We start from the raw sequence: 15453 nt of genomic DNA, 5'->3' as shown, positions 1-15453 counted from the left end.
CAAAAGGTCGGCATTTCAAATCCACCAGCCGCTCCTTGGAAACCCTATGAGGCAGTTCTACTCTGTTCTGTAGGGTCGCCATGAGTCAGGATCGACTTCATGGCAATGGGTTTGGCTTTTGGTTTTTGGTATATAATTTTAAGGAATCAGTCTGGCTAGTCTCTGAACTTTATCCTAGCTGTCATTGCTAAATTTCTCCATCTCTCAAATGTTACCTCCCTCTTGCTACAGACCCCATTCCTTCCCCCTCTATCCTCACCATTACCACTGCTCCTGCCATTTCCAGTGCTGTCCAGACTAGATTTTTAGTGATGGAACATCATAAGCTGGTAAAGCAGTAGGTCCTTTGGAGTAAAGAAAGCTGGTAAACCCTGTGCGCAACACTTCTCTCTCTTACCCTTCACTCACCTTTTCCTCCTCCCTCCCCAAACTCCAAAGTTCCAGCTCAGTCCCATTTCCTCCCCTTCCCCCAGAAACTCACAACCTACTCTGAAGCCTTTTAAAGCCAGTTTGTTTACTGGCTCTGTATACCTTTGTGTTCCTAAACTCTCATTATTATCAACTTTTATTTTTTATCAACTATTAGCTTACTTTTGTGTTTCTCTACTGGGTGCAAAAGAAAAAGGGGAAAAAGAGAGAGTTGGGGCTGAGATTGGAAGTTTAGGAAGGAGCTCCTTAGCTAGATTTTCCATTGTCTGCAGAAATCTTTAGAAAATCACAAAATGGGGGTGTGCTTGCTTCAGTGACAGGTAGTGAGAGTGACACTTCACAGCCACTGCCATAGTAGAACACACTACTCTGCAAAGAGCCACCCAGCTGGAATGCTAACATGTACCTTTGCCCCAGCCAGTCTTGAAAAAACAGCCAAACCCATTGTCATTGAGTCAATACCAATACCACAGAGTAGAATTCCTCCAAAGGGTTTCCAAGGAGCGGCTGGTGGATTTGAACTGCTGACCTTGTGGTTAACAGTTGTAGCACACAATAGCTCTTAACCACTGTACCACCAGGGCCCCAAATGGGTCTCCCTAGTAGACAATCTTTATTTTAAAATATAGATTTAATTCTGCCTTAAGCCTTTTAATGGCTTCCCATTGCACCAGGGATAAAGACTAAAACCCTTAGTGTGTCCTCAAGGTCATATGGAATCAACATTTACCTAGCGTTTCATTTACAGCTATATCCTCTTTCCCCTGACTTTTGGCTGTATAGTGGCCTTAACATTCTTCAGGGTCTTCAAACGTGCCAGTTCCTCTCTTTGCCTTTTGCCTGGAACCTGCACCTCCCTAAGTACACACAAAACCTTTACATTTGGTCTGCTCAGTAAGTAACTTCTATTCATTTTTCATATCATAGCTCTTAGTTCATTTTCTCAGGGAAACCTTCCCAACTTTTCAGCCTGGATCAGTTCCCTGTTATATGCCCAGACCTCAATTTCCTTATTTTTCAAGCACTTGCCACTTTTTTTAGTTAAATATCTGTGTGACCATTTCATTTATATTTGCTCTCCCCAATAGACTGTAAGCTTCATGTAGGCCATGAGCGTGTGTATCTTGCTTAAAAATTTTACCCCCAGTGTTTAGCATCACCTTGCACAGACTAAGGATTCAAAGAACATTTCTTGAATCCATACAGACATGTAAGAGATAAGGTGTGAGCCTATCCTGTATCACACTGGGGCAAGTTGAGAAATAAAGGAGTTAACAAAAAAAAAAAAAAACCCTTTTCCTCCTGCCTGATTTTAGAATGAACTTAGGGACAGAGGCAGGAGTCAGGCAGGTAGAGATAAAAATTTCTCTGTTATTACTGAATGCTTGAGAGAAATACAATTTCCTATTAAACAAAACTGGAGCTCCTTGGAAATGGTTGATTCCAGGTCTAGAGGAGGAAATACATAAGATAAGCTTGTAGCAGAAATAAAGAAACTATTCAAAGACTAATAGGAATATATCAAAAAAACATAAGAGCTCGTTCCTAAGAGAAAAATGACAGTAATGAGTCATAATTTATTAAACATACAAAGAATTTGAGTTCATAATGATACTCAAAAAAGCAGGCAGTGGAGGGGAGGAAAGCTCTTCTTTATGGAAGAATGCCAGGTAAACAATGTAGGAGCAATGGTAGAATTAGAAAATCAGTATTTGCAAGCACCAATGCAATAATTGAAACACATAAGGATTATTGCTGTTGATGTTGTTGGGTGCCATTGAATCAGATTTCAACTCATAGGCCTCCATGTGACAGAGTAGAACTGCCCCACAGGGATTTCTTGGCTGTAATCTTTACAGGAGCAGATCGCCAGGTCTTTGTCCTGTGGAGCCACTGGGTGAGTTTGAACTGTCAACCTTTCTTTTAGCAGCTGAGCGCTTAACCAATGCTCCAACAGAGGTTCTCATAGGGAATACTAATGGATGCTAAAATCATTGAGTGAAAGTTTGTTGGGGAAAAAGATATTTGTGTGACCTCACAGTATCATCCCAAGATTACATATAAAATGAAAAAGAAGCCTTTACAATGGAGAGATCTGCTGGGCACCACCTTAACTAAATGATTAAGCTTAGCATTAGAGATAACGGGACAAAATGACATTATGTTCTTCCTGATATGATAATGTTGGAAGTATACAACATCATCAGCATAGTGTCCTTTCTAAATATTTAACAAGAATCTAGTCATAAGGAGCAGTCCTTGTGAGGCATCCTAGGAGCCAGCCTGGACTTTTCAAATTTGTCAATGTCTTGGAGAAAGAGGGAGATTGTTCTAGATTAGAGACTGAAGAGACAGGAAAACTAAATGCAGTGTGTGATCCTTGATTAAGCTAGCTATAAAGGAAAATTTGGAGTAAATTGTAGGAATTTAAATATAGAGCATATATAATATAACCTTATTATATCAATATTAAACTTTCTGGGGGTGAAAATGGAACTGTGGCTAAGTAGAAAAGTTCCCTGTACTTTGGGCGTATCTATTAAAATATGTCACAAAAAAAGAAAGAAGCACCAAAAAGAAGTGTATGTGTAGGCAGGAGGTGGCAAATAAACCAAAATGTTAACTATCGATGAATGTAGGTGGAGAGCATACAGGTGTCATTGGACTGTTCTTTGAACTTTTCTGTAAGCTTGAAATTTTTCTAACTAAAAAGCTGGGGAGAAAATCTGCATCCTGAGTAGATTTGCTGATACTTCATCATCCTTGAACTAGACAGACTTGTCACTCCTAGACAACCACAGGCATCCTCACCCTCTGTGCCCTTCCCGCCATCCTTGCCCAATTTCACCTCCTAAACATACCATTCAGAGAAGTTACAAGGCCGGAAATATTCCTCTAGGCACTAGTTCTCAAAGCAGATTGCATGTTAGAATCATTTGGGGATCTTTTACATACTCCTAAAAAAAAAAAAAAAAAAAAAAATTTTTTTTTTTTTAATGTAGGGGCCATACTTGAGAACAATTAAATCACAATGTCTGGGAGTAGAACACAAGCATCAGTATTTTTTGACACTCCCCAGGTGATTCCAATGTGCTGACAAGTTTGAGAACCACTGCTTTATGGAAGTTTCTCCATGTGGAAATATCATGAAGAGAGGAAGACGGTTTCACCCCTAACATGTGTCAGGGAAGAAAAGTAATCTACCTGGAGCACCAGGTTGTGCAGGATGCTGACTCAGAAGGGAAAAATGCTGCCAGGTGCCTACACGGTAAGGAGCCCCAGACCCAACGGATCCTCCCAGACCAGCCTCTACCCTGCTAGAGCCCTATTCTTTGCCACAGGGACGGATGGCCCCAGTAGCTCACAGCTAGGGTAATTCCTTCTCCTGGGTGTGCTTTGGGGAAGGGAGACTCCTCCCCTGAGTGGGAGGATGGGTTAACACACTTCAGGATGGCGGTACCATTTGGTGATGACACAGAGATTCAAACTGCCAACTTTTTGGTTAGGAGATGAGATCTTAACCACCGCTCCACCAGGGCTCTCGGTTAAGAAAGCTCCCATTATTCCCTAGTTTGTTACAGTTTTTTTTTTAAATCAGGAATGGATGTTGGATTTTTTCAAATGCTTTTTCTTAAAAAAGAAACCTTTTAAAATAGAAAATTTCACACATAACAAAATAGACCAGAGTATAACGAACACTCATGTACCTATCATCCAGCTTTAATAATTATCCATTCATAGGCAATCATGTTTTATCTGTGTTCCCATCTGTTTCAGTTGTCTAGTGCTGCTAAAACAGAAATACTACAAATGGATGGCTTTAACAAAGAGAAATTTATTTTCTCACAGTCTAGTAGCTAGAAGTCCAAATTCAGGGCATCAGCCCCAGGGGAAGGCTTTCTCTGTCAGCTCTGGAGGAAGGTCCTTGTCATCAATCTTCCCCTGGACTAGGAGCTTCTCTGTGCAGGAACCCCAGGTCCAAAAGACACGTTCTGCTCCTGGCACTGCTTTCTCGGTGGTGTGATGCCCCCACTCTCTGCTTGCTTTCCTTTCCTTTTATTCCTTGTTAGATAAAAGGTGGTACAGTCCGCACTCCAGGGAAACTCCCTTTACATTGGATCAGGGCTGTGACCTTAGTAAGGGTGTTACAATTCCAACCTAATCCTCTTTTACATAAAATTATAATCACAATATGGAGACAACCAAACAATACTGGGAATCATGGCCTAAACAAGTTGACACATATTTTGGGGGGACACAATTCAATCTATGACACCATCCTTGTCCCTCCCTACATATTACTTTTAAGGATATCTCAGACATCATATCAGTCTATCATACATATGTCAAAATATATATGTAAGATAGTGGTTCTTAACATGTAGTCCCCAGACCAGCAACATCAGAATCACCTAGACACTTGTTAGAAATGCAGATTTCAACAGTTCTCTAACAAAGTACTGCTAAACTAGAAACCGTGGAGGTGGGGTCCAGCAGTGTGTTTTAACAAGTCTTCCAGGAGATTCTGATATAGCTAAAGTTTCAGAATCACTGCTCTAAAAGATGAAAAAAAAAAAGTCTTTTAAAAGACAACTGTGATACAAGCATCACACCTAAGAATGTAAACCTTGCTTTCTGATTATTATCAAATATCGGTTTAGTATTCCAACTTCCAATTGTCTCATAATTGCTTTTTTAAAGATTTTAATTATTTTCACAGTTAGTTGAATGAATCATGATCTAAATAATAGCCACACGCTGATTAGTTGATTTGTTTCTTAAATATTTTTTAGTTTCTCCCTTCATTCCCCTCCCCATTCCTTGCAACTGTAAAAACCTGGCTATTTATAGGCTTTTACACATTCTAGATTTTGCTGGCTGCAATCCCATGGCATTTTTTCACATGTTCTTCCATCCTCTGAATATCCTGTAAATTGGTAGCTGGATCATAACCATAAAGTATGCCTAGGTTTAGATGGGTTGATTATTGGCAAAGAATCCTTAGTAGATAGAGTTGTGGTTCTTGTCTCTTTAAAAACTACTGGCCAAAACTTGGTTCTAGCTATTTGCACTCCAGTTCTGGAGTTACTCCAGGCTCTATGTCAAACCTCCTCTCTCATTGTATCCCCTCTGTGTCCATCTACTTGGATTCTGTACTCCTCCTGGCCCAGTTTGGAGACCTGATTTAATTCTTCTCATGGTGCTTATCTAATGTTCCTTCAGGATGCTACTTCTGGTAACAGCCCCTCAGCTTCAAGAAGAGGACAACAGGCAAGAGGCTCTGTCCCCTGGGAACCTGCCTGGGCCATTAGAACACTTCCTGGCAGAGCCTACAGAACCCCCAGCTTGTCTGTAGAAAGAAACCAGATATAATAATGGCATTTCTGTGGTAACTCCTCTGGGGCTTCCACTCCCCAAAGGAGCTCCTGTCTGGGTCAGTTGCCTGGATTTCAACCCCCACCTCACCCTTCACCCTAGATACCAATACAGGAGATCTGGAGTCAGGGCCTGGGATCTGTTTTTAAAACAAGTGTCTCTAGGGTTCTAGGGAAGAACATACTCAGTCTTTCCCAAGATGAAAGAACTGAAGAAAAAATTCAAACCTCAAGTTGCAATATTGAGGGATTCTGTGGACAAAATATTGAATGACAGAGTAAGTGTCAAAAGAAGATAGAAGGAATAATCGAAGTCACTGTATCAAAAAGAATTGGTTAACGTTCATCCATTTCCAGAGGTAGCATATAATCAAGAACTGATGGTACTGAAGAAAGAAGTCCAAGCTGCACTGAAGCCACTGGCAAAAAACAAGGCTCCAGGAATTGATGGAATATCAAGTGAGATGTTTCAACAAATGAATGCAATGCTGGAAGCACTCACTCCTCTATGCCAGGAAATTTGGAAGAGAGCTACCCGGCCAACTGATTGGAAGAGTTCCATATTTGCATCCATTCCAAAGAAAGTTGACCCAACAGAATTTGGAAATTATCAAGCAATATCATTAATATCACACAAAAGTAAAATTTTGCTGAAAATAAAATGCAGCAGTGCATTGACAGGGAACTGTCAGAAATTCAAGCCAGATTCAGAAGAGGATGTGGAATGAGAGATATCATCGCTGATGTGAGACGGATCCTGGCTGAAAGCAGAGAATACCAGAAAGATCTTTACCTGTGTTTTACTGACTATGCAAAGGCATTCAGTTGTGTGGATCCTAACAAATTATAGATAACATTGTGAAGAATGGGAATTCCAGAACACCTAACTGTGCTCATGAGGAGCCTGTACATAGACCAAGAGGCAGTTGTTCAAACAGAACAAGGGGGTACTGCATGGTTTAAAGTCAGGAAAAGTGTGCGTCAGGGTGGTATCCTTTTACCATACTTATTCAATCTGTATGCTGAGCAAATAATCTGAGAAGCTGGACTATATGAAGAAGAATATGGTATTAGGATTGGAGGAGGACTTACTAACAACCTGTGATATGTGGATGATACAACCTTGCTTGCTGAAAGTGAAGAGGACTTGAAGCATTTACTGATGAAGATCGAAGACCACAGCCTTGTCAAGGATTTCATTTTAGTTGGATCCGCAATCAACACCCACGGAAGTAGCAGTCAAGAAATGAAACGATGTATTGCCTTAGGCAATTCTGCTGCAAAAGACCTCTTGAAAATGTTAAAAAGCAAATATGTCACTCAGAGGACTAAGGTGCGCCTGACCCAAGCCATGGTATTTTCAATTGCCTCATATACATGTGAAAGCTGGAAATGAATAAGAAGACCAAAGAAGAATTGATGCCTTTGAGTTACAGTGTAGGCGAAGAATTTTGAATGTATCATGGACTGCCAGAAGAATGAAGAACTCTGTCTTGGAAGAAGTACAGCCAGAACACACCTTAGAAGCATGGACAGCGAGACTTTATCTCACATACTTTGAACATGTCATCATGAAGGACAAGTCCCTGGAGAAGGATATCATGTTTGGTAAAGTAGGGGGTCAGCGAACGAGAGGAAGACTCTCAACTAGATGGACTGACACACTGGGTGGAATGTGGTCAAGCCTAGCAATGACTGAGTGGATGGGGCAGAACTGGGCAGTGTTTTGTTCTGTTGTACATAGGGTCATTATGAGTTGGAAAAGACTTGACAGCACCTAACAACAACAACAAGGGTTCTGATAAAGGAAACCTGGGGGCACAGTTGTTAAGTACTTGGCTGCTAACCGAAAGGTTGGCGGTTCTAACCCATCACCAACTCCATGGGAGAAAAGACCCAGATTTTTGTTGTTGTTGTTAGGCGCCATCTATCTGTATAAACGCAGGAAACTGTGGTGTTGTGAAGAATATCGAATATATCATGGATTGCCAAAAGAACAAACAAATCTGTCTTGGAAGAAGTACAACCAGAATGCTCCTTAAAAGCAACGATGGCGAGACTGCCTCTCACATACTTTGGACATGTTGTCAGGAGGGATCAGTCCCTGGTGAAGGACATCATGCTTGGTAAAGTAGAGGGTCAGCGAAAAAGAGGAAGAACTTAACGAGATGAATTGGCACAGTGGCTGCAACAATGGGCTCAAGCATAGCAACAATTGTGAGGATGGCGTAGGACTGGGCAGTGTTTTGTTCTTTTGTGCATAGGGTCACTATGAATCTGGATCTACTCTATGGCACCTAACAACAGCAACATCAAACTCTCTACACTGAAGATCAGTATGCTTTTCTCTATGTATGTTATAAATCCAATAAAATGTTAAAAGAAAAATAAAAGATTTGTGTCAGGAATAAAAAAAGACAAATATAACATAATTATCATCAGTAAAGACAAATACTTAAAACAATTCTGTTTTTACATCCAAGCCAGTGTTGGTTCCTTTGCTCTGAAAGAGAATAAGAGCAGCTTTGTTGTAGAACACAATAACTCTTGTTGTCTTTGTTAGCACTTCAGGATAGCCCAACACAGACAGACACCCTGTCCCACCCCCAACTTACAGACGTTCCTTGTTCCCCAACTGCGTTGGCCTCACAGTCTCATTCTTATCCTGCTTCTGCCTTAGTGATGCTGACTATCCCATTTCTGACTCTCTGGGCACCTATGTTTGTTTGTGGTCCTTGGGCCTTGGCTCCCAGTATCCTCTGCTGCTGCCTGGAGTAGGATTCCTTGAAGGGCTCGTGTAGTTACTAAGTCAGGACCACCTCTGCCTATCACAAGGTCACCGGACTTAGGACCTTAACTACATGTGTAAAAGCTCTTCACAGCAGTACCAAATTAGTGTTTAACTGAATAACTGTGACAGGGAATCTTGGGGGTCATCTTAGAATTCTGCGTACCCCACAAGGGAAGCAAAGTTTTAAGGGTTTTGCATGTATTTCTTCAATTAAGTCTTTCAGTAAGCCTATGAAATCGGTACTATTATTATTTCCATTTTATTGATGATGAGGAAAGTGAGACAGTGAATTTGAGAGTCTTGCCTGAGGTTACACAGCATTTTCACGTGACACTTCGTTGATCTTGGAATTTCACGGCTGCATTCCTTTAGCTACTTTCTAAATGGTTTTCTTGTCTCCAGGATCTTCCTCCTCTAATTCATCCTATATTCCTTGCCCAGGCCAAAGTTAATTAAAAAAAAAAAAAGTTTAGTTAAAATTTGTTTTCCTTTTTGGTATAGAAAGTTACACTTAGCTATAGCTATAGCCAGGAAACCCTGGTGGCATAGTGGTTAAGTCCTATGGCTGCTAACCAAAAGGTCAGCAGTTAGAAGCTACCAGGCGCTCCTTGGAACCTCTATGGGCAGTTCTACTCTGCATTACAGAGTTTCTGTGAGTCAGAGTTGACTCGATGGCAACGGGTGTGGTTTGGTAGAGCTGTAGCCAAAAAGGTAGATGGCTATGACGTACCACAGACTGAACTTGTGCCCAAATACAAGAATCAATTCAGCTATATTCCTTGGTGAAGGTTTTATTATGATAACTTCAAAGCATAATGGTGTGACTGTGAGGTGGTAGGAGGTGAAAGGCAATTATAACACAAGGCATGAGGTGAGGATTGTATCTTCTTGAAGTCAAAAAGGAGAAGCAAATATGGAATATCCTTTAACAATAATTAACAGAAGAGTAGGTTGAGAATCAGATGTGTTAAATGAAAATATAGATGTTAGTTACATTGTACGTTCGTATGGGAAATGAAGATACAGGCAATGAATCAAATTGATCTATATAACTTTTAAAGCTTAGTTTCATTTGCTCATTCATTTATTCATACAACAAATATTTGTTAACCACCACTAGGAACCAAGTACTATACCAACCACATTTATTCATCTTTTTCCTACTAGAGTACTGCAACAGCTTCCTAACTGGCTTTCCTGCTTCCCTTCTTGTCTTGCCAGAGGTGTATCTAAGGTATGGCAGGTATGGTACATGCCCTGGGTTTCTGTTGGTGGGGGGGTGGGGGACACCACTGAGCACTTTCTATTAACCCAGTAAGGCCCAGCATCCTTCCTCTAGCACAATAGATAGAGAGGTGTAGAGGGAGCAGTAGAGAAGGGCACTTGCCCCCACAAGTCCAAGAGGGCGCCAGGTGAGGAGCTACAAATATGAAAGGTGCCTGTCTGAGGCATTCAGACAAGAGTGGGGAAGGCGTTTCTGGTAGCCTGTCATTGGTCTATTCATCTTGCAATTGGAGGGAGGAGCGCAATTTAGAGATTGCCCCTGGGCACGCATATTTGGGGGGGGACAATTTAGAGATTGCCCCTGGGTGCTCTCACCCTTGCTGTGCCTCTGCAGGGGGGCAATTTCAGTGCTTGCCATAGGCGCTATTTTCCGTAGATACGCATCTGCGATGTCTTCAGTGCAGCTTGAACTTTTTCCTTCAATACCATCGGTTCCTGATCCTATGCCACCTCTTGAAATGGTTGAACATCGACCAATTCTTTTTGATATAATGCCTCTGTGTATTCCTTCCATCTTCTTTTGAAGCTTCCTGTGTCATTTCGTATTTGCCCCATAGAATCCTCCACTATTGCAACTCAAGTCTTGAATTTTTTCTTCAGCTGTTTCAACTTGACAAACGCTGAGCGTATTCTTCCCTTTTGGTTTTCTATCTCCAGCTCTTTGAATATGTTGTTATGATGCTTTACTTTGTCTTCTTAAGCTGCCCTTTGAAATCTTCTATTCAGCTCTTTTACTGTGTCATCTACTCGATGTTCAAGAGCAAGTTTCAGCATCTCTTCTGACATCCATTTTTGCCTTTTCTTTCTTTCCTGTCTTTTTAATGACCTCCTGCTTTCTTCATGTATGATGTCCTTGATGTCATTCCACAACTCGTCTGGTCTTTGATTATTAGTGTTCAATGGTCAAATCTGTTCTTAAGATGGTCTCTTAATTCAGGTGGGATATACTCAAGGTCATACTTTGGCTCTCGTGGACTTGTTCTAATTTTCTTCAGTTTCAACTTGAACTTGCATATGAGTAATTGGTAGTCTGATCCTCAGTCAGCCCCTGGCCTTGTTCTGACTGACCAGAATGCTCCTTAGAAGCAAGGATGGTAAGAACACATCTTACTTACTTTGGACATGCTGTCAGGAGAGATCTGTCCCTGGAGAAGGACATCATGCTTGGTAAAGTACAGGGTCAACAAAAAAGAGGAAGACCCTCAACAAGATGGATTGACACAGTGGCTGCAACAATGGGCTCAAGCATTACAATGATTTTGGGCATGGCGAGGGGCTGGGCGGTGTTTCGTTCTGTTGTACATAGGGTCGCTATGAGTCGGAATCGACTCAACAACAACAACAATGCCTCTGCCTCTACCCCTAGCCCATCCCAGTCCATTATTCACACAGTTATGCTTTTTTTTTTTTACAAAAAGTATTTCAGATCTTGACACTCTGCTGCTCAAAACTTTCTAATACATTTTCAACTAATTCAGAATAAAACCCAAATCCTATAGCCCATAACATGGTCTACAAAGTCCACTTCCATTATGTCTTCAACCCTGTGTCCTCCACTTTCTCTCTCACTCAGTCAACTCCTGGCAACACTGGCCTCTGTGTTCCCTGGACATGGCAAGTATGTCTCCACCTCAGTTCTCCACACAGCTGTTCATTTTCTTGACTGAGAAGGTCCTCCCCAAGACAGCTACAGGATACTCCCTGTCTTCGCTCAGATTGTCTGCTGAAATACCAACTCATCAGAGAGGTCTTTCTTAACCACCAGAGCCAAAATAACACCCCTCCCCTCTCCCCTCTCTTCACTCTCCTACTCTTCTTTCCTGTACTCAATCACCACCTGATGTATTATATACATTTTTATTTTTTATAAATGGCTTGTTACCACCTCCTCCACTAGGATGTCAGCTTCTCAAAGCAAAGACTTCCTTTTGTCCACTGCAGGATTCCTGGTACCTAATAGGTAGTCATATATTCTTCTTGAATGAATGAATAGAAATCTTCTATTTCTTTGTGGCATTTATTTTTTAAACACTGAAATAAAAATATTATTCAACAGGTTCAACAGTTTCAGTGAATAGTACAGCTGTATATTTCTCATATATTTTTATTCTTTCGTCCTTACCCATACCCCCACCCCCCAAAGAATATGATACCCTTATTGGTGAAGAGTATTAAAAGAAGTTCTGGGGAGATATTTCTCACCCAGTTGGTGACAGTTCCTATTACAGTTAAATCAAGTCAGGGTTTTTACAACCATGGACATTCTTGATGGCTTGAATGCCAAAAACCAACTGCATGTAGTTTCAGTACAATCCAAAGACTAAAGTCTAATGTAAGCCAGTGAGTGATTAGGGTTTCAGCAGAGGAATTCTTTCAAAATGACCCACAGGACTGTCTGGGAAGTTTTCAGTTGCAGGACTGAATGTAGCATTCAGGAACCCTCTGGCGAGTGAAGGCACAGGTCCCAACCACACCCTATTCAACTTGATTAAGAAACACCATTCCCAACCCCACTTTGTACTTGAGGTCTCCCTTGCTCTGCTCTGCAGCTTGCCATTTCCTGATGTCAGCAACAAGTAAACTGGTGATGCTGGGACTACCAGTTTGCAGTGTACAAATACTCACCTTATAAAGATGTTTTGAGGCTTAGGCAAAGTTTCCACAGGATATTGATAGCCTCATAATTAAATACGCCAGGGAAGAGTATGCATAGCAATTTATTAAAATTGCTACACTCAAAATGTGGAGTCAATTCTGACTCACAGTGACCCTACAGAACAGAGTAGAACTGCCCCATAGGGTTTCCAAGGAGCAGCTGGTGGATTTGAACTGCTAACCTTTGGTTAGCAGCCGAGTTTTTAACCACTGTGCCACCGGGGCTCCAAATCATGATTAGAGGGTTGAAAAAGAACTCAAGCATGCAATTTGTATGAAACTCATTTCTGGGAAAGGTCATTTGGACAGACTCTAAAATTTTTCTATCTTCTCTTTTCCCCCATCCTGAAATGTGTATATAAGTGGAATAAAAAATTACACTTTATATTTGAAAATTATCCTTTTTGATTCCTGAACATATTAGTGAAAACCAAGAAAGCAAGTAACCAAACCAAACCAAACTCAACAGGCTTTGGGAGCAGAAGGTCTCGGTTCAAGTTCAAATTCTGTTAATTACTGGTTGTGTGACCCAAATCAAGTAACTTAACCTCTCTGAAGCTTAGCTTCTTTAACAGTAAAATGGGCTATTCATATTTACAAATCCAAATAGTTGTAAGAATCAAATGAGATAATGTGAAAACACTTTGAAAGCTGCTTTAAAAACGTAAGAATTACAATTTGTTTCTTATAAAACGTGGGTACCTCTTTAAAAAAAAAAAAAGATCTGAGCTAGCTTACAATATGCTTATATAATACCACAGGATAAGGTAGAAAATAAAGGTAGGAAAGTAAAATAATTCACTGTTACATTTTTTATAGTTGTTTGGAGTTGACCCCAAATTTGGCTCAAAGTTTCTAGTAGATAAGTTATAGTGATAAACAGATTTAGTCACAATAGTCATGCATCTATAAGACAGAAAAAAAAAATGAGTTTCTTTTTGTTCTTATTCAACTGGGATACCTGTGAAGACAGAGAGATAGAGAAGACAGAAGCCAGTTATGTTCTCAGGTACAAAGAGCCACAGGATAAAATATAGGCTCTCTCTTGTACTTCAATGGTAATCAAGAGAAAGTTAAAACATTTTTACAGTAAAATAAAGACATATCATTTATTCAAAAATTTTTTTATTGAGTGTTATGTGCCAGGTATTTCTCTAGGAACTGGGATAGAGTGGGAAGCAAGATAAGCTTCTTGATCTCATGGAATATATATTCTAGGCCAGAGCAATGGTTCTCAACTGAATCATGTCCAAAGCCCCTTTGCTCTGCTGAAATGAAATTCACAGATAATAACTACACATAATTAAAAATTAACATAATGTTCTTGTATATAAAGGTAAAAGAAACGTAATTTATAATAAAGTAATACTTATTTTATTTTTCTGGGTAGCAGAAACAACTTGCACTTAACTACTAACCTAAAGGTTGGTGGTTTGAACCCATTTAGCTGTACCACGGAAGAGAGCCCTGGTGATCTGCTTCCATAAAGATTGTTATTGGGTGCCGTTGAGTCAATTTTCCACCTATAGTGACCCTATGTGATAGAATAGACTGCCCCATAGGGTTTTCTAGGTGGGAGAAGATCGCCAGGTCCTTCTCCTGTGGAGCAGGTAGGTGGGTTCGAACTGCCAACCTTTTGATTAGCAGATGAGTGCCACCAGGGGTCTGTAAAAGTTACAGCCAAGAAAACCATATGGAGCAATTCTACTCAGTAACACATGGGGTCACCATGAGTTGGAATGGACTTCACAGCAATGGGTTTTAAAAAAATTCATTTCAAAGTATAAATAAATTCTTAAGCACTTTTATGACAGAAAGACATAATGAAATAGGCGAATGCTTGTACCTGCTGATGAACATAAATTTGGATTAAATACACAACTGAATACTGTTGTAATTTTTTCTTTATATTTGATATTTTGATAAGCTCTAAATAAATATATCTCATTGATATGTGCAGTTCCTATTCAACAGGTACAGACGCAGGCTGACCCAGGTATTAGTGACTGAAATGCCACAAACTGCAGTTGTCATTACCAACGTGATTTTCTGACACGAGCAACTTCTGGTAAAGTCTTAAGCAAAGCATAATATTTGTGGAAAATTCAGTGAGTATTAAAACTGTCCAAAAAATCTTTTTATTTATATATAAATGGAGTTAGATGCTAGGGTCAGATAATTACAAACAGGCTTTTCACTTACCTGATGGCTGTTGGCTGCTAATTGAAAGGTTGGTGGTTCAAGTCCACCCAGAGGTGCCTTGTAAGAAAGGTCTGGCGATCTGCTTCTGAAAGGTCACAGCCTTGAAAATCTTATGAAGCACACTTCTACCCTGAAACCCATAGAGTCACCATGAGTCAGAATTGACTTGAGGGCAACTGGCTTTTTTTTTTTTTAAATGAATAATAATGTCTAGCATCATTTCATGTGCTTGTAGTCCCTCTCAGAAACCCTGGTGGCATAGTAGTTAAGTGCTACAGCTGCTAACCAAAAGGTCAGCAGTTGGGATCTACCAGGCACTCCTTGGAAACTCTATGGGGCAGTTCAACTATGTCTTATAGGGTCACTATGAGTCGGAATTGATTCGACAGCAATGGGTTTCTTGGGTTTGGTAGTCCCTCTAATCTTTTTGAAAATACTTCTCCAGATGTCCAAACTCCTCTAAGAAGGTGGAATCTTTTTGTATGAGAATGACTACTCTAGAGGTAACTCATTGCCTTTAAGTTGATTCTGACTCATAGCAACTCCACAGGACAGAGTAGAACTGCCCATATGATTTCCAATGCTAAATTTCCTTAAATCTTTAAGGAAGGAAACTGCCACATCTTTCTCCTGACGAGCAGATGGTAGGTTTGAACCACTGACTCTTTGGTTAGTAGCCAAGTGCTTTAACCACTGTGCCAACAGGGTTCCTTATTC

The sequence above is a fragment of the Elephas maximus genome, chromosome 2 (genome assembly GCF_024166365.1).
Source record: "Elephas maximus indicus isolate mEleMax1 chromosome 2, mEleMax1 primary haplotype, whole genome shotgun sequence".
NCBI classification, from domain to species: Eukaryota; Metazoa; Chordata; class Mammalia; order Proboscidea; family Elephantidae; genus Elephas; species Elephas maximus.
This window is presented reverse-complemented; position numbering follows the sequence as displayed.